Raw genomic sequence first — 27,188 nt, 5'->3', positions numbered from 1 at the left:
TCTTCACACACAGGAATAACAAGAATTCATACATTGCTCTGGGATCTGGTTAGTTTTCTGTGTACAGTATTTAGCAGGTCTAGAAATGAAACTTCATAGATATGGCTCAGAACTCCAGAAATAACTGACAGTGAGAAAATCTGATCTCTTATCAAGAAGCCTGGAACAGGTTCTGATCTTGCACTGCAGTCTGTCTTCCCATCTGCAGTTCATCAAGGCTTGCTGCACCAGAAGGAATGTGCAGTTGTTCCCATTTTTGGTCTTGAAGAGTTCATGTCAGACAAGAATGGCCTTACCAGTTTTCATTACTTAAACACTGCTGGCAAATACTTAGAGCTTTCATGATTCAATTTCTACAGACAAATCTCCTAATTTTGTTCCCAAAGTAGAACATGATTGGATCTTCCTTTCTGTTCATCCTAGATACTCCCTTAGAGTCAAATTAAGTGGTCTTTCCACACCTCCCTCCTTTTGCCTTCTTTTTCACCAAATCCAGATCCTATTCATCCTCCAGGTCCAGCCCACCTTAGGCCTTCCCTGATCCTCTCTTAATCTGTTTCTGATCTGTAAAATGATGAGAATTACACAATTATACCTATTTCATAACATTACAGAATATTAAATGACATAATGCATGTTACTAGTTTAGCACAGTGCCTGATACATAGAAGGATGTACACTCCTTACTTTCTACATTGCCTTACTGTTATCTGCCTGTTTCACTTTCTATCTAAATTTTAATTTCATTAAATTTGGGAATATGTCTAATTTATCTTTGAACTCTCCCCAGCCCTTGTAGATACACAGAATATTTTATATTACACCTGTACTTTTAGATTTTTCACACTGTATGTGTCTTACATATTGATTTTTCATATACATACATATATATTTATTATATTTATACTTATCAAACTGCACTGCTCATTTACACTTAGAAATATAGTATAAATGAAATATATAATTATATATTTATATATCATATCCTATGTTTGTCATTTATTGCTGAATAAATATAGACTAAGAAAGGTGTGATCATAAAGTCATGAACCCTAAGCTTTGTGTCTTGTGGAACCAGTTTAATTACAGTTGTGTGCTTCCTGGTCTTTTCCTCCTAATCTACTCCTTTATTAGAACATAGAGAACATAAAGTAGCATAAAAACTCTATTCCACTCTTCTGAGCAGGCATATTATTCTTGCCTTTATCTTGCCATATTCATGAACAATAACAAATCCTACCTAAAAGCCACAAAACAAATACATTATTTCAGGACTGATACCAGGCACTTCTTTAGTTGTAGGGGTTGTTGGTCCTAACTGAGATAGTGCCAAATGTATTTTGAGTTGTCATGGTGGAAGTTGCTCCTCAGCATTCTCCTTGCTCACCCTAAGCAGGTTTCACTCTATAGTTTCACTCAAGTCTGTTCAGTTTCCCTAATCGGTCATTAGGATAGAGAATAGAGCTTCTGTTCTAATTAGTGTCTTTTCCCCTAATTCTATCATATTAAGTAGTGCCTAACCAACTAACTTCTGTAAGCCAAACTGTTCTCATAAACTTTAAAGGGGAGTCCAAATTATTTGACCTATTAAAAAGTTGTTCTATCAGCAAAAGAAGCTAGACCCAAGAGTGCAGAGTGAATTATCCCATTTACATCAAGTATAAAAAAAATAGGCAAAATTATTACATCTGTTAGAAGTTAAGGCAGTCATTACTCATAAGGAGAACACAGTGACTGGAAGGGTTGGGGGAACATAGTAGAAGGAGGGAGTAAGAGTGATGTTTCTGGAGCATTGATAATGTTTCATTTCTTAATCCAGATGCTGGTTATTCAGTTGTGTTCAGCTTGTGAAAACTCATCAAGCTTAAGATACGTGTACTTCTCTGTATCAGCATTTCATTTTATCTCAGTAAAAAATTTGATTTTTGTGTCAACTCTGTCTAAAGTAAGTGGAAAACTAGGAAAACTTGAAATTTGAGCACCTTTTTATCAAACTGCATGTTAATATCATTTGAAACACTTTTTTAAGTTTCATCCTCCTGGAATGAGTAAGGCAGCATGGTTTTATTATACATTTCTTATGTGCTACTTATTTATTTTTTTAATTTTATTTTCAGTCCTGATTGTATCGATGAGCCAACCAAACTTTGTGAAAAGTTAAAGTCCTGTATTTAAAACTTCTTTATAATCTTCTATAGAAAATAATTCTGGAAATACTGAAAATTGACTTCTCCAAAGTTGAGAATATGCACAGGATGCCACTTTCTGAATGATCACCTTCAAGAAGTACTCCTCCTTTGTTATGGAAGAGTTACAAACTAACATTCCAACTCCAGAGATAAATAACTACAGTGTTAAAGAGACAACACCAGAAAGAATGTCCTCAGATTTAATTTACTAGCAGGAAAGGACATTCAGAGAAAAAAGGCTGAGAACACTGAGCTCTCTTCTGAAATGATGGAAGGACCACTTTCTGCCATATAAATGAAGACACAGCTGGTACAAAATATCATTTTGCTCTCATTTAACCTCCCCACCCTGCCTATTTTAGCCTAATAGGAATATCACCCTCTAGGTGAACCCTTGAGTCCATTCCAAAAAACAAAAACCTGCTTTTCCTATTTGGAATAATTATCACTTCCTCCCAAGTACACCAAGTGACCCCAAGTATTTGATTTCTGACAAACCCTTTATTATTAAGGAACTTGGATGGCATCAGGGATCAGAGGAAAAAAAAATGCTCTCTCAAACTGGCCTAAGATGAATCAAGGAGAGAAGGAGTTACAGCAGTAATCAGATTTAACTACTCACACTGCAGTATTACTGAGTCCTCTGAGCAACAAAGGAAAGGACTTGCTACTACTAAGGGAAAGCATTTGAAAGTAACTGGAAAAGAAATTCCTCATTCTTCCTTCAAAAGCTAGTGTTAGGGCTAGTCTGGCTTCATAGACAACTAATGAAAACATACGAAAATTGTAATGCATTCTAAGGTGATCCTTAAACTTCAAGTGTTCCCAATTGCAAAAATAACAACCAATATTAAATACCCCTGGTCTCTAAATGGCCTCAAACATTCACTGTGGAAGAACTTTTTTCTACAAACTTTTGCAGGTTCCACCTGTTTCACACATCACCATAAGTAAATTTGGAGGGGGAAAAGAAGAAATGGCTAAATTTAAACCAACACAAATCAACTGTATACCAAAAAAATTTCCCCGTTTATGGGAAAAAAAAGGAGGTCCAGTGGGAAAAGTGCCAGAGGGGGGAAGAGATGTCTGGCTAATTCCCAAGGCAGAAATCATGACTCATCAAAACTGTCAGAGGGGACAGAATGAGACTGCATTTGTCTTGAGTCCACCTTCAGGCCAAAAAATGCTCTATGAAGTGGGAAAGCTGAGTGTTGCCCTGCGACTGTGACAACTGACTGTGAGCCCTGGGCAAAACTACTAAAAGTCTCCGGGTCTCAGTTTTCTCATCTCTGGGTGATCACCAAGATCCCATCAAGCCCTTCAGTCTATACTTAAGATTTTCTCTTTCCAAAACATAAAGGGAATTAGTCCACTGGGGGGAGCTGCAGAGCATTCCTCACCTCACAAACTCCACAGCCCCAGGCCCAAACTCTGAAGAGATGCTGCTGTCCTGGAAGAACTGGGGGAGAGCGCTCAAAGCCCTCTTCTAAGAGGGGGCTGCAATTCCAGCCTTAGTCCCAGAGTTTCCGGAAGTACTCTCCGCCCCTCTCTCCTACCCCCCGGGTATAGATGCTGCTGGGATGAGGTCCCAGTTGATGTGCAGGAAACCTACACTGGGGTTGAAGAACACAGAGGAGGGCAAGGGAGGTGGGGGGAGCCTCTCCAGACGGGAGGAAGGCTGGATAAGTCAGGAGAGGTGCTCCGGACCTGCCAGCCCAGAAAGAGGCGCGTGGGGCAGGCAGGAGAAGGGTTTATGACCCCGACAGCTTGGCCAGCGGGGATCCCAAGCCCGTGCCCTAAGCTCTCTGGTGACGAGCGAGGGGCAAGTCCGAGGGCAGAAGCGTCAGAGCCCGGCTTGGGACATGCTGCTGCGACTCCGTTATTCACTTAGCCGCCTCTGCCCCTAACCCTCGGCCGTGTCCGCAAGCAAGCGCAGCAAAACAAAACAAACTAGTGCAGGCTTCCTGTTGTGCAACCCAGTCCTGAGTAAGTTGGGGCCGAAAGCACGCCGCCGCGGCTGGCGGTTGAAAAACCCAACAGGCAGAGACAAGCGCGCTGCCCGGCTCAAGCCCGGATCCAGGGAGATCACAGCCCCGCTCGCCTCTCGGGAGCGCACGCCCCCGCGCCGCACACCGCAAGGGCTGCGCGGGCCTGGAGCTCCCAGCGAGTTAGGGTCCTGACCCTAGTTCTTTCACTTCTCCACCCTAAAACACCGCCACCCCTCCCACCCCACGTCGAGGACGCAACCAGGGAAGCAAAAATCGACCTTTCAGAAAGTTTCTTCCTACAGGTACCTAATTGAGTCATCCATAGGATGACAAATTCGTCGGGGCCAAGTTTTCCAGACACTTGGGTGACTTCCTCATCAGGGAGGTGACTTGTCAGCTCAGTGAGTAACTTGGAAGTGTTTCTCCAGGCAAGGTGTGTGTCTAGGAGAATGCTGGCTGCTCACTCACGCTTTCCAGAGAACGGCCCCGGCCCGGGAGGCTTCAAAATACACACAGGGTCATTTATAGGGACGGTGTGGAAGACAAAGTCCCTGAGACTGAGACATTTTCCAAACAGTGCTGACATTTTGTCGGGCCCTATAAAAATGTAAACGCGAGGTGACAAACCTGGTGGGGAGTGTGCGCGTCTGAATCTGTCTGTGCATTTTGAGACGTTGGAGGTTAGAGTTACAGACCTGTCGGCTGCCAGTCGCTGGACCTGTCCCCAGGAGAAGTTAACGTAGCCCCTATTCGAGGACTTCTCAGAGCAATGGGGAGGGATATCGGCTTGGGTGAGACACAACACGGAAAACAGCCTTAGTTAGAGATCCACAAACACGTGGAACTGGAAAAGGCAATTAAAGAGCCCCCTGTTCCCGAGAGACCTCATGTAACCCCATCAATTCCCACTTCTCCAAAGTTTCCCTACTGTGGGACTCATGGGTGGCTTGAATGACCATGCCCTTGCGTTCTGCAACTTGCCCTGATTGTGTAGCCTTCTGGACTTTGTAGTTTAGAAGAGAAGCCAAAAAAAAAAAAAAAAAAAAAAACGCTTCCTAATTAGAAAAACTTTAAAACCTTGTCTTTTTGTCTTCTATAGTCGACACTTTTAGGCAACTGACAAGAACACAGCTTGATTCCTAATTCAGAGTTGCTATCTATCTCAGTAAACAGATCATTCAGAGAATCTGGGTGTTGGGGTGCACGTATTTTTAAACCCGAGCAAACGCACCTAGCTCAGCGTCGAAAACTATTTCTAATCCCTAGTTTGTATCTATGAGCGTTTTAACTCCCCCACACTCTTAAGCGCCCGGCTTCTCCCGTCTCTCGCCAGCGAGCAAAGTTCCTATGGCATCCACTTACCAGGTAACCGGGATTTCCACAACAAAGCCTGGCGTGCGGGTCCCTTCCCGGCCAGCCTAGGCGAGTGACAGCGGGCGGCCAGCACTGGCGAGGAGAAACTTGGGTCTCCAAACCCTTCAAGGCGCTCCCGAGCTCTGCCTCCTTCGGAAATGAAAACTCCCATCCAAGCCCAGGGACTGAGCGCCGAAACCCGGCCCAAGTGCCGTGTGTGCGCGCGCGTGTGCTAGGGCAGCGGCGGCAGGGGGAGGAGGAGGCAGAAGTGGGGTGGCTGGACCCTCCGCATCAGCTCATTCTGCCGCCCCCTCCCCCGGCACACACACGCATACACAAGCAAATAATGTTTTTAAAAAGTTGAGTTTCGACTTTGTGCCTCGCGCGTCCTGCTCATTCTCGCCCTGGGCTGGGAGGTGCGTCTGGGGCCCGGCTCGGGATGCTGGCTAATTGCTTTCCGCGGGTTCTGTCGGAGAAGCGCTGGTGCGAGCCTAGACGGCTGCTGGCTGCGAACCGTGTTGCGGGGAGGGGCAGCGGTGGCGGCCTCAGCGCTGGTGCCCGTGCGCGCCGCGTTCTGGGCTGCCCGGGCGGCGCAGTGTGGACGCGGCTGCAGAGAGAGGGGAAGGGGGAAGGAAGGAGGGAAGGAGGGAGGTGGCCTGGGAGGGGTGTGGATGTGTGTGCGGCTGCGAGGGCCAGCCTGTAGCCAGCTGCTTCCTGAGTGTGAGTGCGGGAGCGGGAGGGGGAGGAGGTGGGGGCGGGCTTGCTGGTCACCAGGCCGGCCAATTCGAAGGCCGAGCTTGTGTCTCCTTCTCAAATGTGTTCAAGCACACAGTCCTTACACTGTGCCAGGGAGTCTAAGAACTCCAGAACAGTGTAACGGCAGGGAGAGACTTCATCTCCTCTTGGGCCTTATTTGTTGAACAGGCTTTTTTTTTTTTTTTAACATGAAAAAGTGTCAACATTTCACAGGAGTTGATGTCTAATCAAACAAGTTTAAAAAAAAAAAAAATCCGGTAGTAAAATGGAAAGAAAAATGGCAAAGGGTCTTTCTAATATTGGATGTACCTAACTTCAAAAAGTATAGGTGAAGATGCCTTTGGCAACTTTTTAAAGTAAAGAATAGGCAGAGAAGAGAAGAAGGTGATGGAAGTGACACAAGGATGTAAAATTCTAAACACGGGATGCTAGAAATGGAGGCACATTCCCTGTGTACTTGTGTCTATATAGTGGAGCATTCTCCTTCAAGAATTCAACATTCTCAGCTTCATACCCCACTAAGCTGTGGCCCCAGCCATTCTGCTTGGTTTAATCAGAACCCTCAGAAGACTGTCCCCCAAAGGGGACATGTACTGCCACAGATGCGCAGACTTCCATCTTGGGAGTCAATGTTTGTAAAGTACACAATATCCTTCAGTTAGAACATTTGAATGTGGATTTCTCAGGACACTTAGAATTTCACCAGTCCTTATACTCTATTCCAGGGCTGTCACTGGAATATAAATTACCATTTAAGTAGTAGATGCTATGATCAAGATAAAAGCCCTCAAGTACACAAATGACTCACCAAAGATGGTTGACAGTATTCATTTATCTTATTTCAGAAATACTACTAGAGTTGCTCTGTGTCCAAGATATTGACGTCACAAAAGTCTGGTTTTCACAATACTTCCTATGTCTCGTTATGATCTGGAGTTCAAGGTTCCCTGCAGGGAAGGCTTTTTTTTTTTCCCCTTTCCCAAAGACAAACTCATCAGAATATCTGTAAGCAGAAGTGGGGGCAGGGAAATTAATAAGTTCTTAGGATATGCCTTCCTGTCAGTTTTCCAGTTTCTCCCTCTGTTCTTCCTCTCCTTTTAAATACAAGTATCCAAGCCCAAAATGGCAACAGATGGGTTCAACCACACACAAGAAAATACTCATAAAATGAAGCCTGCAGTAACATCACAAAAACAAAGAAACCAAGTGGTGGAAGTTGCCATGACTATTCCATTGTGGCTAGTTATTGCAACATGCCTGACATTCACATAAAAAACTTCCTCATTAACTCCAGCCTTCAGGAGAACAAGATGGGAATACTGACCCTTCAATGCATCATGGGAAATTCTCTTCATCCAGACACTTATGCTGCACATATTGCTCCTCAAAAACAAGATAAGCCTCAGTGGAGGCTGCAAAAATCCTTTCCAAATATTATTTCAAATACAGTGGTTTTAATGCATGAAATTATATCCCAGGGGCTTACAGAAGCTTCCAAAGCTTCCCATTTGATGGGAATAGTTTAGCTGGAAGAGAGAAATATAGTGCTACACCCTACTTTAATCAATGGCTCATGGAAATAAAACACTGGGAAAGTTATGAGTCATCAACCTGGAGATCCCCAAAATTCTCTTCACTTGTAAGAGCACAAGGGTGAGAATATCATTTTTTATTTAGGTGGGATTTTCACAAGCTTCTCACATTCCTAAGACATGTACTATTAAATGGGTAGAGTGTTTTGGTTGACTTTTTTGTGTGTGGGGGGGGGGTAGGAATGCAGATCTGCAGTGTTCTTACATTCCATGGGATACAGTAAAAATGTGGTGTTCCCATTACGACCATGGAGTGACTCAAAATGAGATCTTTACCTCTTCCAGACGGATTTGGTAAATAGAGGCTGGGGAGGGGAGAAAAATGAGAGATGGTAGGAAAGGAAATAGTGTAGTTCAGAAATGACACTCTCTTTCCCCACCAGCTCTTCGTTGTGCTAGGAATCATACCATGGCAGACTTTCAGCCAGATTGGTGAGAAGTGCAAACCAGTTGTATCTTCCCTCTCTGGAGTCGTTAGTTGCATTCATCTTATAAACTGACTCAGGGCAGCTGACTAAGCAGACAGAGCACTGTTGCCAGCTTAAGTCCAGTTCTCATTCATCTGAGAAATATTCAGCGAGTACCTACTCTGTCCAGTATTTGGGGTAAAGGAATTAATACATGTGGGCATTGTACATGGGAAGATGTTATATAAAACATTTTGCCCAGGGCCTGGGATATAGCAAACACTCAGGAAATGGTGGCTCTCTGCATATATGAGCTCATCAAAGTAATCCTATGAGATGGCCATTGGCAGTCTCCTATTTAGAAGTAATGAAGCTGAAGTTCAGTAAACAGAGAGAGCAGGAGGCAGAGCTAGCTTAGCCAGTCTAGAAGCTCCAAGTTCTTTTAACACTGCAGTTCTGCAAAATAACCATGCATGTTCTTTGAATGTGTGTAGAATACACTCCAAGTATATAAAGTACAAAGCGTCTTGTGATCAATGTCAGATAAGTGCAACTAAGTGTGGAGGAGGCAGGAATAATTTCCTACTGCAGAATATGTAGTTAATATCTTGGTTGTTTAAGATGGACTTCAAAGAGTGGATACAGAATTGATAAGCAAAGGAGACCATTTCAAGAAGAAGAATCAGCATCATAAAGGGCACAAAAAGCACAGGTCCTATGTATCTGCTCACACAAAACTGGAATACAAAATAGGAAAACTCACAATCTCAGAGCTTTAGCAGTGGAACACAGCGGACTCCAGAGATAAGATCCTAACTGCAAACCTTCAGAAGAACTGTTATTTGCCTCAGTCTGAGTGATCTGACAGTAAACCATTTACAAACTTGCAAAGAACTATAATAGATTCCTACTCTAAAGTGGCTATAAAGAGTTTTAACTCCAAAATGCAGATAAGTTGTGCTAACAGCACCAGTGATAGCAGTAAGTCTAGCTCCTCTGTCTGTCTGTCTCTCTGTCTCTCTCTCTCTCACACACACACAAACACACACACGGAGCTGGCAAGAATCCAGTTATGTAAAAATGCAGTGGAAAAAGTCAGTGTTTGCCAACTTAAAGAGGAAATTAAATGTGGAATATGAAAAATTTCCATTTTACTTTCCTAAGTAGTACAAATAGTATAATGTTATCAGTGCTCGATACCCTAATAAAAACTTGAAGTTGATCTACTAATTTTGTCTCAAGTGCAGTCACTTCAGACTCTCCTGCTTATACACCAGTGAGGCAAATTTTTAAAATTATTATCTATACCTATTACATTAATAGCATCAAATATCTCTTTTCTTTTCTAAGGCCAAAACTGTAAATCTGAGTCTAAAATGTATCAGTCCACATACAACTGACCAAAATGAAATACTTTACTTTATACAATGTCTCTCCATCTTTTTTTACTGGTAAAATTTTTCTTCCTATTTTGTACAGACCCACTTGAGATGCATGTATTATTCTACAAATGTTGACAGAATATTTTTGTTTGTATGTTTGTTTGTTTTGTCTTTTTTTTTTTTTTCTTTCGCTATTTCTTGGGCCGCTCCCGCGGCATATGGAGGTTCCCAGGCTAGGGGTCGAATCAGAGCTGTAGCCACCGGCCTACACCAGAGCCACAGCAACGCGGGATCTGAGCCGCGTCTGCAACCTACACCACAGCTCACGGCAACGCCAGATCCTTTAACCCACTGAGCAAGGGCAGGGACGGAACCCGCAACCTCATGGTTCCTAGTCGGATTCGTTAACCACTGCGCCACGACAGGAATTCCTGATAGAATGTTTTTGACATATTATTAAGGTATATCTACAAAGAGTTTACCTAAGTGAAAATAAATTCATAGATATGCACAATGATCCACAGGCAGCCAGTTTCCTGTGGCAGTTTCTAGTTTCACTTAACATCCAAACTGGCCACTTATACGTGGTATTAGAAAATTAATTACCTGATCATGATACTATCTTATCCATAACTGCCTCTGTAAGTGCCTTCTAATGACCAGAATTTACATTTCTTCATAAGTCTTTCATGGCCTAACAATAGAACTGGGTGCTAGTAAGTAATTGACGCTAATTGAAGGTATGAATTAACGAGAAAGCAAAAGAATGGTTTCCCTACTTTCAGAAATGGTGAAGAGCACTAACTACTGTCTGTGTATATGTACAATCATTTCAATACTCCAGAAGAGTCTAAACACCTGTCATTCACTTTCTGTGCCTCCAGGCTCTTCATTGTAAACTAAAGATTAAACTATTATTTCCTATTTCTTGGAGGAGAAAATTCATACTCTCTGTGCAATGCTTAGAATCAGGAGGGTGAATCTCCCCTCCCATGCCCAGATGATCCTTCCCTATCTGACACCCCACTACCTCCTGCACACCGCTTTAAACAGGGCCATTTGCATCACACCCTGAATCCTTCTCCCCCCAAAATATATGTAATAAAATATGGGGAGAAAAAGAGGAAAACAATGGAATCAGGGTGCAGAGAGGAAGATGATTTTTTAAATGAGAGGAAATAAAGAAGGCAGGATAGCATTAGGACACCATCAGGACAACTGAGAACAATGAGTAAGTGCTGGGTAGAATTAAGCTCCGAAAAAAAAGTGAGTCAGTAGCTTTTCTGACTTCTCGCAGACTCACCTCAATTTTCAAATACCCATTGGCAAGTGGGTTTGAATACACTTCAAAATTTTCTACAAATTCTAAATACCCATAATATTGAAGTACTCAGAAGGTTTTCATATATATAAATACTTTTATCCCCTTTTAATCTTGTAGAGCAGAGAGAAATGTAATTTATTGTTCATTGGACAAATGACCAATTACCCCCAAAGTGGACCTGCCCTGAATAAGTGTTGACCCCCTTCAGGCTGGGAGTACTGCTCCAAGTTTTTATCTGTATTACCTCACTAAATTCTCACAATATCCCAAGGAAGTAAGATCCAGCAAAACTTGCATTTTATAAATGAAGAAACAGAGAGAGGTGGGATGTCTTTGTTGGCACCTGGGGACATTTCTGGGGGAATGGCCAGGCTTCAGAAAGAAACATTCTCCTATATTAACCATTACTCTTATTCTTTCAGGGCAGGGAGTCCTGCTTCCACTGTACATTCATCTGTTCATTCACTCAGGGAGGGTGGTGTGTTAGAAAGAGGGTGCACTCTGGACTTAGCCTAGAAATCCTAACTATACCACTTACTGGAAGACCTTGAGCTGATTCCTGAGCCACTAGGGACCTCAGTTCAGCTACAAAAGTTACTGCAAAGATTGAATGGGAACTGCAACACTGGCCAGGACACATGTGCAACCAGGAGCTTCCTCTATTGATAAGGGACATAGCCCAAGAACTTCAGGGGATGTGAACCCCAGCCCCAGCCCCAGGAATGGGCTTGATGACTCTGAGAGAAATCTCGCTCCCCTGGTCAAAGTGAATTGTTCATAAATCCAGACATATGCCACTGAATGCATGATATTCATCTGGCCATAAGGACTGGCTCATTGATGAGCATATGACCCAAAAGGGGCCAATAAGATATGAAGAGGAAAGCCCTGGTCATAGGGATTGGTTCAGTGATAGGCATGTGATTCAATTTAAGCCAAAGACATTCTCATGAGAGTAAGGTTCTTTCTTCTAAGGAAAGTAGCTTCTCCTCTTTCTAGGGAGCCACTGGAAAGGTGGCCTTTCCTCTTCTATGTGTTGTGAAGCGAGAGAAGTGAAGTTCCCCTCAGCCTACAGAGAGAGCAGACACTGTGGAGGGCAGGGTGGAAAAGACTAAAAAAAGCGGGATCCAGGGCCTTGATGAAACCATACCTAATCTCCATCTGACTTCCAGATTTTTTCACTTGTGGGAAGCAGTAGGTCCCTTTTATTTTTTAAATAAATAGATGACAACAACTTATAGAAGTTCTATAAGGAACCATGGAGGGTACAAAGATAAGTAAGACAAACTTAAGGGCACTCAGTACCTGATAATTATTTAGTTTTTATAATATCATTTTAGTCTGGTTATTTAAAAAAATAAATTATAACTCATATTCTTTTCAATATCCTCTTACCATTTGTCCATGTAATATACACAAGAAACATTCCACTTCCCCAGTATTACACAATGCCCTCTTTCAGAACATCTGGTCAACTTTTGGGGAGTCAGACAGAACAGCATACCCATTTGGTTGTAAGACAACTGACTTTAAAAGCCAGGCCATTTCTACATGTTCTCAGTTACTGGTTAACAAATGTAGTCCCAGAACTCAGTACATACTAGGAAATATATGCATTCCCAAATTCCTATTGAAATTTGACCTTATCACATTCCCAGATAAAACAGGGCCAAGATTTTCCTGGAATTACATTTAGAAATAAAAATGATTTATATCTAGGCATCTGTGAGCCCTGTTCACTATTGTTGTTCTTGCTGTTTTTATTAATTCTACCTTAGAAAGTTTCAGTTCAGCCTGGAACCTCGCCCCCGCCTGAGCCCCCATGCTTTTCTGTCTTCTGTTTTGTAACCAAATGTAATTTAAAACTCGGCCTTAGATATCATTTAGGGTTGCTGGCATAAGCAGCAGGGGCAGAGAGTCCTTAGATTCTGATTGAATTTAGGGCCCAGGAGTCAGACAGTTTGAGCTTGATAATAACAATGTTAGCTCAGCACAAGCATAGGTCAGAAATATTCTTCCTGTCACTGCTTCCTTTTTTCCAGCAAGACATGGATATTAAGGAGAAAGTGAGAGTGGCAAGTTATAAGCCATTTGCTTAAGACATAGTTTAAGTATGGCAGTAATAACAGCTCACAATTGTTAGGGGCTCATTATGTGCCAGGGGCTGTGCAAAGTACTTGAGATTCTTGATCCTCATAGGTATCAGACTAATAAGTGATAGAGGTGGGACTAGAACTGACTCCTTATGGCTTCAAAGCACATGCTCTTAGCTGTAACAATGTACTGCCCTCAAAGAGTACTGCTTGTTCTAAGACATTTTATTGAGATATGTGGTAAACATAATTATATGTAAAATTTAAGAACAAAATATACTGTATAAGTGGTACATGTAATGGCCTGTTGTAGGGCATTAAGAAGTGACAATAAACTGTAGTTCTTCAAAACCTACCTTGAATGCTTCCAAAGCCCCTAAGCCTTTGTATCTGCTGTTGTCTACATGGAATGATCTTTACTGTCCACTTCTTCTCCTATTCTGTAAGGCTTTCTGTTGTATAAAGACTAATGTCCCTCCCAAAATGTCCATATCCTAATCCCTGGAGCTTCTGAATACATTAAGGTTACATGGCAGAAGGAATTAAGGTGCAGATGGAATTAAGGTTGCTAAAAAAAATGAACCTTACTACAGGGAGATTATCCTAGATTATCCAGGTGGATCCAATGTAATCACAAGAGCCCTTACAAGTAGAAAAGGAAGGCAGAGGAAGAAAGGTGGCGACCATGGAAGCAGGGCCAGAGAGATGCTATGTTGCTGGCTTTGAAGATGGAGGAAGAAACTGTCAACAAAGGGACATAGGCAGCCTCTAGAAGCTGGAAAAGGCAATGAAACAAGAGTCTTTTCTAGAGAATCCAGAAAGAATGCATGCAGCCTGCCAGTGAGATTCAGGTCAGACTTCTATCTTACAGAACTGTAAGGTATGAATATGAGCTATTTAAGCCACTATATTGAGGGTAATTTGTTATAACAGCAATAGAAAACTTATATAACTTTCAAGCTCTCTTCTCTCCCCTCAATTCCAAAGCCAGGCACCCCATGTTCTACGTGTCCACAGAATACAATCCTTACCAGTTTTTAACACTAATTATACTAATTGGGATTTAGGTCCATGCTCCCAGGTTTGTCTTTAGTTTCTTTCAGGAGCACTATGAGTGGGCCTCTTGACTAACTCTAAAGCCTCAATTCTGCCTCTGCTTAGTTTCTGCTGGAAGGTGGGGCAATGTTAAATGAGATGACCAAAAGATCATGAACTGGAAGGAAGAGATTAGGCAGCAGGAAGACCTAAGAAGAAAAGGGCTAAAAGGGACTGACAGGAGAGGGAGAGAGAAGCAAAGGGAGGCAGAGGTCAGAAAAGAGGAGAAAAAAGGAAGGGTGGCTGGAAGAAGATCCAGAAGCTTGGGGAGGAAAGAGAAAATGAGAAAAAAAAAGAGGAAGGAACTTTTCCTCTGGCTCCCCATCTCCCACCTGGCCACCCTCTCTCCTCCCCACTTCCTGAGCTCCAGCCTACTCTCCAGGATCCAGTTTTAGTTCCTTCTCCTTGAAGTAGTTCCCAAGATGACTGCCATTTAGAATACGTGGAGAAGCTCTTCATATAACTAACTGGGCCTTACCTCCAGAGATTCTGATTTAATCAGCCTAGATGTGATCAAAGCATGGGGACTTTCTTTTAAACTTCCCAGATCACTTTAATGGGCAGCCAAGGTAAGAACCACTGTCACATAGCCCTCTCTGACCTCTTCAGCTTACCCAGAATAGGTCCTGCTGTCAAACTCAAAGCCCTTGTCTGGGTGTCACTCATCACCTAAAGCTGGAAAGGATGCCATCAAGATGATTTAAGGACCCAAGCCCTGGAGCCAAAAAGCTGGGATTTAGTCCAGGCTCCACATTTAATAGGTAAGTGACCCTATAGGAGTCATGTAACCTCTCTATGCCTTTCTCTCCATCTGCAGAATGGGAATGAATATAGTAATAATATCAGAGCATTGTTTTGGAAACTAAATGAGTTAAATATTTGTTTTTAAGACACATATAAGCATTTTCTAGATAAAATAATATTAGCTTGCATCATCTCCAAGCTGTTTCTCTATCTTGCCATGCTGTTCTTAAATGTGGGACCCTTGTCCCTAGTTAACAACTAGACTCTCCTATAATTCCCACTACACCACAGCCATTGTGCTCTGCATAATACACTCTCAGTAAAGTCTGTTAAGTGAACAAAACAAAATCAGGAAACAATTCAAAACACAATCTATTCATTAAAATCAACAACTGCCTATGAGGTTTTTTTATTTCTCATTTTTGGCCACCTCTCTACCTATGGATTTCCTGGGCCATGGATCAGACCCAAGCCTAGCTGCAATCTAAGCCTAAACTGCAGCTGCAGCAATGCCATATTCTTAACCCACTGTGCCAGAAGGGGAATCAAACCTGCATCCCAGCACTCCCAAGACACTGCCAATCCTGTTGCACCACAGAGGGAACTCCTATGGGTTAATTTTTTTAAGAATGGTCATTTAAGTAATTCTCTCTTACCACTAGAGCTCCTCCCTGACAAGCAAAGCCCACGGAAAGGGGGCACAGGACACATGCATTTGAAGGGCAGTAGAAGTGAAAGGAAGTGCATGCATGGTAAAGGGAGAAGTCCTGAAGCAGGTACTGAAATCAAGCGATTCTGACTCTGTCACTCAGAAGGATCGAAGTAGCCTGAGAGTTCTCTTATGGTGCTGCAGGTTAAGGACCTGGTATTGTCACGGCAGCGGCTTGGGCCACTGCTGTGTGCAGACTGGATCACTGGCCTGGGAACTTCCACAAGCCACAAAAAAAAAAATAAAATAAAAAGTAGCCTGAGAGAGAAGAGAAGTGGGGGTGGAGGTGATGGATGAATATCTAGGTAAGGGGAATGAAAGGCCTTTTCTCCTTCATAACTTTGAAGGCCGGCCATGGTATAGATTTCTATTTAGATGGCTGATTTGCATGCACATTCATATACATTTTAACTCTGAAAGTAGATGTTCCATATGTGTTTTATTTACTCTCATTTCTTTTTTATCTTTACCAGTTGGCTTATTTTTTTCTCTTTACATTACATTAGGAGACCCTCATTGCAACAAACCACTCAGCTTGGGGATGGTGGAATAGCAGCAAAAAAGACATTTGAGACAAGATGTAAAACTCTGTATTAGGGACAATAACACTTACAAGGCACAAATTTGGCAGCCAAAAGATTTCTCTCAAAGGTATGAAAAAATGTCTGTGCTCTATTTTCAAAGAAACCAAATAAGACATGGTCCCTGAATCACTGTCTGAATGCAAACAGCATTTGGCTTTGATCTGAGTTGTTGAAAACTATGACCAATTTATCCCACGGATGCCAAACCATCAGAGAATGTTTTTAAGTCTGGATTTCCATATCGGGATTCAGCTACACACTTTTTCTCTTCATTTCACATTACATAGAGCCAACCCCAAATAGTACTTCCAACGATGGATATAGTTGGGATGATGATTTTAATTTCAAGTTATGGGCAAGACATAGAAAAACTCTTTTCATATAGATATATTCCTGTGGTCTGGGAAAAATATAAAAATATACTTGAAAAGTAAACAGGATTATTTTATGTAAACCCCTCCTCAGTTGTATTAATAATGACTTCATAGGCAGGCTCAGCTAGTTTCTGATTGAATGGGTAGTAAGGAAAATCTCAGAAACTCGTTTTCTAGTCTATATGCCCCAACAAATACACCCTGGGAAAAGTCTGCTGCCAACCTTCTCTTTGCCTTCCACCTGGTCTAAGAAGAGTCCCTGGTGACTTTCTGATTTTTATTTGCAAACTTAAACCCAAAATATGCCCATATGGAGGTGGGGAATAGATCCTACTCCAAAGAAATATGCATCAGCCATCTTGCAAGCATGTGGAGCATATCAAGAACCTACACAATGAGTCAATAACCCAGAATTACCCACCTCTGGTTCTCAGGGGAATTTATTGTAATATTATGAGAATTTGATCAGCACATAGTCTCCAAAACACTTTCCACTCGGGCAACATCTTTCTGACATAAGTAAATGGGCATAGGGATGTTGATGATTTTCACAGCTTCTCTATGTTTTAGGGTATCCAAATTACATGAAGATAGGTTCTCATTTATAAGTACACCCTTGAGGCAGAGATTTGAACTCCTGCACTGGGTTTCTATATACACTTAGAGGAGTTTGAGGACAGCAGGTGGCTTCTAAGAATGGACACTTTACTAAAAGTACCAAATCTTAAAACAAGAGGTGTCTGCAGGAGTTCTGAATTCCAAGAGATCTATGGATAGAAGTGTTGACCTTTTATAATCTCATGTCTTTTATTTTAGGTGTTAAAACCTTTTTTTAGAGAAGTCCTTAGGCTTCATGAGACTCCCACAGGGATCCACAGCACAAAAAAATTTTTCTTACCCCCAAAACTTTCCACTCCACCCCCCCCCTTTATTTTGGAGCTGTCTATGCCCATTGCCCCCTCCTTCCCACACCAGATTCATTCCAAATATAACTACCAGATCTGCATCTTCTGCTACTGGCACCCATACCATGATATCCCCACTCTGCCCTCCCCAATACCAAGCCTTGTGGCCCTGAGCCTCCTGCATCCAGCCTTGTCAACCATTTCTGCTCTTTCAAGTCTCCTCTCTTTCTACGAAACTATGAAGTCCTGTGTTTGTTTTTGTTTTTACAAAGTCTATTAGCAGTGGCTGTCTGATGGGAGCAGGGGAGGTGGTAGATCATAGGAATTTAGTTTTATGATATTTTAATTTTTTGAGTAAGGCTGTTTCAACTTAACAATCTGAAAAAACAGGGAAGTTTTTTTAAAATTCTTTATTCCTGTTCTTCCTCATACTTCTCCTTGTTCCTTCTAATAATCCTTTTCATCTTTCTGCCACCTGATGTGTTGGTCTCACAATCTTCACTTCATTGTCAGCTTTCTTAGGGCTCTGCTCTCAATCCAACATGGCACAGTGCAAATTAAGGAGGCCTTGGAGCTGGGCAGGCCTGGGTTTGAATCCTGATTTTGCTAGCTGTGTGTCCTCAACCAATCATTTCATCTCTCTGCTCTTTAGTTTACTCAACAGGAAAACTTAATATTTCCTATGTGCAAACTCAGGCCACACATTTTACATATATGAACTTGTTTAATTCACACAAAAACCCTGTGAAGTGGATTATATTATCCCCATTTTACACATACATACATGAGGCAGAGAAAGGTTAAAGTTCTTCCCAGGATACATAACTCATCAGTGACCCCTCTACTTATTTTAGTCTTCTGGCTTCAGAATCTTCCCTGCTAGCATAATACTGCCTCTTTGGAAAAGGAAAATCCCTCTAGATTGAAAGCCACACAACTGCATAGCAATATTCTTCTGCTGATTATTGGACACTAATCCAGGCAAGGAATGCATGGAGCCTAATTGTCATTACTGTATTCCTCAAAAGACCATTACTCTAAGCTTATGCCATATAAGTCCAATAGCTCTGATCAAATATATAGAGTCTACGTATAGAGTCCACCAGAACCTTGAAGAAGTCATCAACTGAAATGTTCTCCTCTGCAAACCATTGTCACTCTTTCACTAAGCCATTCTGCTCACTGTATTACCTCCTCTACCCTGTTTCACCCTTACCATCCAGCTTACTTGATATTTCTGGCACTTATTACCATTGTTAAATCTCTGCCTCCTCCACCCAACTTGAGGTCCTCAGTTCTCTAGCCTACTCATTGGTCTCCTTGCCTCCAGTTTCTCCCCCCATGAATTTGTATTACACACTACTGTAAGATAATGATGGTCCTGGATGTGACTACTTAAACTCTCTTCCCCTGGCAGTGTCCCTTCCCAAGACCCTATTCTTCAGTCAAAATGGACTAGTCACCAGAGCCCCCAGAGTCACCTTGAATTCTATCTCTGCCTGGGATGCCCTTTCTGGTCCAGTGCCCAGCCTTAAGATCAAGTTCCAATGCCAATTCCTCCTGCAGCTTTTCCTGGTGATGCCAATTGCATGTGGACTCATTTTCCTTTACATTCTGTGCTCTGTGTACATGGTCTTTCCCATTTCTACCTGATCTATAAGTTCTCAACAAACCTGGACTCAATATATGCTTAAAAATATGGAAAAAACTAAAGCCCAGAAAGGTTAACTGACACAAACCAGTTAGCTGAGAAATAGTATTACTTAATAGTTAGTGTAGCAAGTCAGACTGACTGAGTTTAAGCCAACTTTCCACCACTTATTAGCTGGTGTGACCTGGGGCAAGTAACTTAACCTCTGTGTGACTCAATTTTCTCGTCAGTAAAATGGGAATAATACTGCTACTTATCCATAGGATGGTCATGATGATTAAGTGAATTAATACACACAAATGTTTTGAATTGTACTTGACACATTGTAAGCACGGAAATATTAGCTGCTGCTATTGCTGTTATTGTTGTAAATGGCAGAGCCAGAGTTAGAATCAAGGACTCTTGACTCCCAGTTCAGTGCTCTTTATTTCAGGCTCCATCTCCTGACACTGTGTAGCTTACTCTTCTCCCTTCCTTCAGTGTCACTGCTCTTGTCTCAACAAACCCACTCCATGCAAAAGAGACACACACACACACAAAGTTTGAGGAAGTTACATGGTCTTAAGTCAAAAGAAAAAAGAAAAGACATTAGGGGGCTTTCTGTCAAACACGGAACAGGATAAAAAAGAGGTGAACCATGGGGTCTTTCATTGCTTCTCTACCTCCAAGATAATTCCACTAGCAATGTCTGAAATGCCACCATTAGAGGTTCAGACTGTCACATGAATAAGAGCACTGATTCTGGAGCCAGGGAGAACTGGGTTCAGGTCTTAGCCCCTTCACTCATTAGCTCTGGGACATTAAGGCAAGGTCCTTAATCCCCACCCCTGAGCCCATGCTAGTCCCACTTTGTTGAATTACAGGGAGCGTCCATGAACTGATTTGTGGAAAGCATTTTGCCCAGTGCCTGTTACTAGTCAGCATTGCCTATTAGTACTAATCCTTTGGGCTAACCAGCATTCCCTTCCTCTCATTCTAGTTTAGGTGAAACCCTCCCAAGAGTGCATCTCAATGGAGGGTTAAGTTTAATATAACTTTGTTTATCAGGATCGAGAGGGCTGGAATTCCCCAGGGATTAAGTGCTACTGAGGGTAATAGCGGGAAGCCCCCAAAAGCTAAGTTGCCAAGATGCAGCTTGAAAGTCCTTCTCTAGATGCTATAGGAACATTTCCTTCTCCTCTCTCATGGTCCTTCCACTCTTTCTCATTTTCCTGTATACTGACCCAGTGAAAATGTCTTGTCTTTATGATGGAGCATGATAATGTGCAAAAATAGAATGTGTACATGTATGTGTAACTGGGTCACCATGCTGTACAGTAGGAAAAAAAAATTGTATTGGGGAAATAACTCTTAAAAAATAATTAATTTAAAAAAAATAAAGAAAAAAAAGAAAATGTTGTTTCTTTAAAATGATACTCCCACCAAAAAAGCAAAAGAGTATAATTTTGAATCTCAGTTGATTTAGAAAATAGCTTTCTCACACCATCATGTGTCCTGGATGCATTTTCCTGGTAGAGGAAACAAATCCCATCCATCTATCTTGCCAACCTCTAGTACACTTTTCAAACTGACCCAACAGATTCTTGAGAAGACAAACAATTATGACTATTTCCTAGACAAGGATCTTGACACTAAAAAGTTTATCAGGAGACTGGTTCCCCTTCTGTCAGTGTCTCATCATTTACATCAACATAAACTAAATAAAAAGAATAAAAAGCTTTCTATACATAAACTCCTCATTTAATAATATGTTAAAGGGGGAGGGAATGGAATGGATGGGGAGTCTGGGGTTGGTGGATGCCAACTGTAACATTTGGAATGGATGGGCAGTGGGCTCCTACTGCACAGCACAGGGAACTGGGTGTGATTGGGTCACTTTGCTGTACAACAGAAAATGAAGAAACATGGTAAATGAACTATACTTTAAAAAATAAAGTAAAAAATCCAAAAAATAAAATAAATACAATAAATAAAAATGAAAAATAACAATATGGTAGAGAATAAAATTTTATTTTCAAATGGAATAAACCTCTAATTTTTTAAACCTTTAATGATTTCAAAACTTTCTAAAACAGAATTAAGTCCTAAATGTCACCCTCTGTTCCCTCCACCCCTTAACAACACAACAGTCCTCGAAATCCATGTAATGGAATTTTATATAGCAGCATTCAACCAATTATTAGTTCTATCATATTCTACCATATTCTACACCAAAGCTGCTGCTATTTTCCCTCCAAGGAGAACTCTTTTCCTGATATTCTCATAGAAGATATTCCCTTGGAACATCTCAATTTGTGTAGCTGTGTCCTCTTGAACTTCCCCATGAAACACAATGAGTGTTGGCAGAGAACATCCCTGGGCTTCTGAGGCCAGTCTCTTTGGGGCAAGAGCTCAGCCAAAGCAAACGGATTTCTAGCAGGAAACAAAGTGACTGTGGTTGGTCAGTAGGTGGCGCCCTTTCCCCAGCATTGGCCCTGATCCTAGCTCAGAGGTAAGGAGGCATGTTTTTCAAGGTCTGAGCTTCTAGAACATAGACCTTTCAGATCAGAAGTTTCATGCACCTCCTAGAAAGCCCTTGTTCCAAAACATGCTGCCACCTTAATGTCTGGAAGGGAACCAGAGAAGGCATTACCCATTTTATTTTTAAAAGAAAATGCATTCTATTCTGGAATGTTGATCACAATGGTTTTTCGGGCTTTTTTGTTTTTACTTTTTAGGGCCACACCTATGGCATACGGAGGTTCCCAGACTAGGGGTCCAGTTGGAGCTACACCTGCCGGTCCATACCACAACCACAACAATGCCAGATCCAAACCGTGTCTGCAACCTACTCCACAGTTCACAGCAACTCCGGATCCTTAACCCACTGAGAGAGGCCAGGGATCGAACCTGCATCCTCATGGATCCTAGCTGGGTTTGTTAACCACTGAACCATGACAGGAACTCTTTTTTTTTTTTTTTTTTAATTAAAGCTGTTTCCCTTTACAAAGATATGCCACATCTCCACTTTCCTCTCCCAATTCCACTGTCATTCCATCCTCACAAAAAATAAAGTCCCCCCACCCTTTCCTGAGTTTGGAAGAGAGAGCAGAATTTCTCCAAACTAAATTTGAAGGAATCATCATTAAATTCATCTAGCTACCCTTATATAACCACTGACAGCTCACTTGAAGATCACTGTAACACCATAAAAGATTCTCTCATAAGGTCACACAACTTGTCTTTATTGTTTTTAAAATCCATCTTCATTTTTTGTGGGTCTTTATATAGCACTGACTTCACTGCAGGTCAACAGATATTTTAACACTCCTACTAGTTGGCCAAGAACAGAGTGTCACCTTCAAATCTAGATGAAAGATTAATATGCTTTAAGAGTGAACTCTATGATAGGGATCAAATAGAGGGTGCAGGCCAAGAGTATCACTGTAAGTCCTAGAAGAGAAAGTTCACTGATGCCTGGTGTGGTAAGGGGGGCCTTCACAGAGGAAGTGAGCCTGAAAGAGTCTTGAGGCATGGCCAGGTTTTGGACTATTAGCAAAGAAGAAGGAAAATCCTTTTGTGGGGAGAATGGGGCAGTAATAAGGAGGCCTGGAAGACAAGATGATAGGTAGTAAAGGTAGTCATCAGAACTTCATCAGTAAAGGTACAGTGAGTACAACAGTAAAGGTAGGAGCGAGCAAAAGAAGGTCAAAGATGCTTGGAGGGAACTCATTCTTTAAATCAGCAAATACATCAATGTTGTTAGGAGCCAGGCACTCAGTGTGGGAGAAGAGAGATACACCTACTGACTGAAAGAAAGCAAGGAAGAGCCCACTGGTGTTTGATTGGAATGAGAATTATCAGAATGAAACCATGAATTTTTTAAAAAATATATGCCTCCTACTTCTGGCCACTGAAAGCACCTAGAATCAATGACATTTCAGTAGAAGAGAGTACACATCGTCTCCAATTTTGGTGCCTAAACACATTTGTCACTTGAAGCAGGGCTTCTAGGGTAAATGGCAGATTTCAGGGCAGGGAAAGTACAAAGTGAGCTACAGACTCTTGTAGCAGACAATAGATCCTTAAAAACTGATGGGGAGATGTCAAAGAACACAGAAGCCACCTTGACGGTGCTCCCACTAGCCTAATGTTGGCAATTTGAGCATAAAAACAAAAATAATGGGTTAGAAAACACTGGATACAAAAGAATCTAGGTGTCCATACAGATACAAAAGCTAGATAAAGTAAATAAACAAATAAATGGGGAAGACAACGCTCCTTTTTATAGTGGAATGCTAATACATGTAGAAAAAGACATGCTGTTTTTTTTTTTTTTAATCACAAATTTGCAACCTCCATAGAAGGAATAGGTTGAGATGGGAATTTTCTTTTCCCTTTCTTCCTTTCTTCCTTTCTTTCTTTCCTTCCTTCCTTCCTTCTTTCTTTCTCATTTTTAGGGCCATGCCTGTGGCATATGGAAGTTCCTGGGCTAGGCTTTCATCCTGACCTATACTACAGCCACAGCAACATGGGATCCAAGCCGCATCTGCAACCTACACCACAGCTCACAGCAACACCGGATCCTTAACCCCCTGAGTGAGGACAAGGATGGAACCTGTATCCTCACGGATACCAGTTGAATTCTTAACCCACTGAACCACAACAGGAACTCCCAGATGGGAATTTTCAATGGATGCTAAAACTACTGGGTGAAAGTTTGTTGATGAACAGGATACATGGAGAGTCTCAAACTACCTCTCCACAGATTATTTGCTGATTACAAAGAGGATACGTTCCTGTAAGCAGGGAAATCTGGCAGACACAACCTGCTCTAAATGATCAAAGTGACATCATGTGGCTCCTGATGTGATGTGCTGAGGACACAATGATACTTACATAGAATTCCTGCCAAAAATGCATAACCTAAATCTAATCATGAGGAAACAATCAAGCAAACTCAAATTGAGAGGCATTCTATAAAACAGCTTCCTTGCACTCTTCAAAAAAGTCAGTGTCATAAAAGATATGAGGAACTGTTCCAGATTAAAGGAAACCAAATATACTTAACAACCAAATATAATGGATGATTCACCCTGGATTCTAGATCTGCAAATTTGAATACTAACTGTATATTAGATAATAGTATTGTATCAGTCCTGCACTTAATGACTGCAGTGTGGTTGTGTAAGAGAACATCACTGTATACGGAATGCATGCTAAAGCATTAGAGGTCATGATGTCTGTAATTAACTCTGGATTGGGGTTGGGGACATGAGGAGATGGGGGAAAGACAACTCAAATATGAAGAAATGCTTACAAATCCTAAATCTGGATGAAGGAATCATTATTTCCCTTATTGCGTCTTTTCCGAGAATGTAATATTTTTCAAAATGAAAATTTAAAATATTAAAAAATGATGTTCTAAAATTGAGTACATAGTACATTTTGGTAAAATTTAAATGCAAGTAGCTCTTAATAGTGCTATGTTAGAAAATTTCTGTCCTAATAATTATACTGAAATGTACTTGATCAATAATATGATGAATAAATTAATATTAATGAATGATTTAGAACCAAATTTCTCATCTAGCTACCTATGGATCACAGATTAGTTTTGTTTGGCCCACCCACAGAACTGACTTTTACAGGAAGTTTTTTTAAGTGTTGAATTACTTGCTAACCAATAAACATTTTTAAAAAATCATGATTTTTTTGCTCCTCTTGAAAAATCAAGAGTCAACAACATTGGCCTCCCAATGGGCTGAATCACAGCTACCACCACGCCCTCTTTGATGGGTCATATTTTCTACAAGTCACTGAAGTCTTCACCATTCTCAAACCCCTCTCTGACTCAGCCTACTTCATTCACTCCAGTTACCCACCTGGCCCCAAAAAGAATTTGAGTTTATGAGCTCTCATTTAGGCAACAAAGAAGAAAGTGAATCACCATCTCTGGAAAGGAGCTGAAAAAGAGGTGGAACATGAAAAAAGTTTCTCAAACTCAGCATGCTCCAAAATGAATCATTGATTTATCCTTCCTGCATTATCCCCACTTTATTGACAAGCCAAAAGCCAAGGAATTATCCTTGATGTCTGCCTTCCTCTCCATGAACATATATATCAAATCTATCCCTGAAGTTTAGAGATTTTACTTCCTACATATTCTCAAATCTGTCCACTTTGCTCTATTTTCAACACTAAAACTGCCATCACCTCCACAACCAACTAACCCACCACCATCATCACCATCACCACTGCAACATTCACCCTATCCTAACCTCCTACTATCGTACGCTTTCTAAGTGACTCATCCACATTCATTCTGGCCTCTCTTCAATCTGGTCACTATACTAAACGCACAGTGATTTTTTTCAAAATGCAAATTTTGAAGCCTGTCTACTGCTTAAAAACTTTTCAATGGTTCCTATAGCTCCTGGAATAAAGGGAAAACTGCCTGAAAAGGCCTGCAAGACATAGTTTAGAGCTCATCTATCTTCGCAGCCTCATTTCCTATCTTTCTTCCTTCGTTTTTCTATTTTAGCTATCCTGATATATATAGATTTTTTTTTTTTTTTGGTCTTTTTGCCTTTTCTAAGGCTGCTCCCATGGCATATGGAGGTTCCCAGGCTAGGGGTCGAATCGGAACTGTAGCTACCAGCCTACGCCAGAGCCACAGCAATGTGGGATCCAAGCTGCGTCTGCGACCTACACCACAGCTCACAACAACACGGGATCCTTAACTGAGCAAGGCCAGGGATCGAACCCACAACCTCATGGTTCCTAGTTGGATTTGTTAACCACTGTGCCACGATGGGAACCCCTATCCTGATATTTTTAAAGTCACCATTTCTCAGCATGATCCCTTAAAAAAAAAAAAAAAAAAAAAAAAAACCCAGGTGCCCAAAATTGGATTAATTACAGTCCTTAATTTATCACACCATTAAAATTGGCTGGTACTTGGCCCTCTTTATTTTAAATAACATAATGAACTTTTTAAAACTCTCCATCCACTCCAGTATTTGGAACATAACCAAAAATTTACACGTCCCTTTATGAACCTGCCCATTTCTTCCCTCACCACTCCTCCTCACTGCCTAAATTTTGTGTTTTTCATTGGCTTTTAAAAATCACATATATTGACATTCTAAGCAATGTGTTGTTTAGTTTTTCTTGTTTTTAAATTTATAAAAAGATATCATGCAGTATACAGTTTTTAGAACTCGCTTTTATTCACCCAGCATTGTATTACCAATATTCATCCACAGTTGTGAGTAGCAACAATTCATTCATTTTTGCTGCCATTTAATATTTCATTATGTAACTATCCCCATGCCTGGAAATGCAGTTTTTCTTCTTGGCCTAGTTAACTTTTACTTACCTCTCAGATCTTAGCTCAGGTGTCATTTCATTAGATGTTTCCTGACTTTCATAACCAGGTAAGACCCCCTTATTTTTTATAGAATTTTCAAAGAACCTTGAATGTCTCCATTGCAGTCATTACCACAGCAGCCATTTCACATTATGTAACTATTTCACTATGATCACCATCTGGCTATGAGATTCTCAAGAGCAGGCACCATGTCTATGTTTGGTTGCTATTAAATCCTTAGCTTCTAGCACATAATAAGGGCTCAATAAAAGCTGTTACTTAAATGAATGGATGAATCACAAAAATAAGTATTTATCTCTACTAAACAGTATATCCAACGAAACATGTTCAAAGATAAAGAATTATAAAACCAGTCTCTCTTCCTGAATTTCATATATTTTAATGGCATCATCATTCTTTAATAGTCACCTAGACTTAGAATTTTTGACATTAGGTCTGAGTCTAATCTTTCCCTGACACCCTGCTCACCCACATTTAACTGTTTGCTCATTTCTGTTCTTTCTACTTTGAAAATGGTGCCTATTCCAATATATATCTTCCCAACCTGGTGTGCCTTCCACGCGTACTATCTTCAGTTCCTTTACCTATGCCTGATAATTTCCCATCACTTTATCTTTAGTTACACTAGTCCCTCTTCCCAAAGAGTCTTTTCTTCATTTGTGAGTATTTA

The 27,188-nt window shown here is 41.2% G+C and overlaps 1 protein-coding gene across 4 annotated transcripts in view; it reads right to left on the bottom strand.

Moving 5' to 3' along the window:
• GLIS3 (GLIS family zinc finger 3) overlaps positions 1 to 27,188 on the bottom strand; it is a 545,026-nt gene that overhangs the window by 482,176 nt on the left and 35,662 nt on the right. For 2 of the 4 annotated variants that reach the window (XM_021074390.1, XM_021074379.1), the window contains exon 1: positions 5,540 to 5,947. The exons of 1 other annotated variant lie outside the window; for it this stretch is intronic. The gene's annotated coding sequence lies outside the window, so the exon portion shown is untranslated. Of the gene's footprint in view, positions 1 to 5,539; positions 6,107 to 27,188 lie in introns of those variants that run through there. One more of the 4 variants, XM_021074403.1, reaches the window with a different exon arrangement.

Source organism: Sus scrofa, chromosome 1, assembly GCF_000003025.6.
Source record: "Sus scrofa isolate TJ Tabasco breed Duroc chromosome 1, Sscrofa11.1, whole genome shotgun sequence".
In the NCBI taxonomy this organism is placed as follows: Eukaryota; Metazoa; Chordata; class Mammalia; order Artiodactyla; family Suidae; genus Sus; species Sus scrofa.
This window is presented reverse-complemented; position numbering and strand designations above follow the sequence as displayed.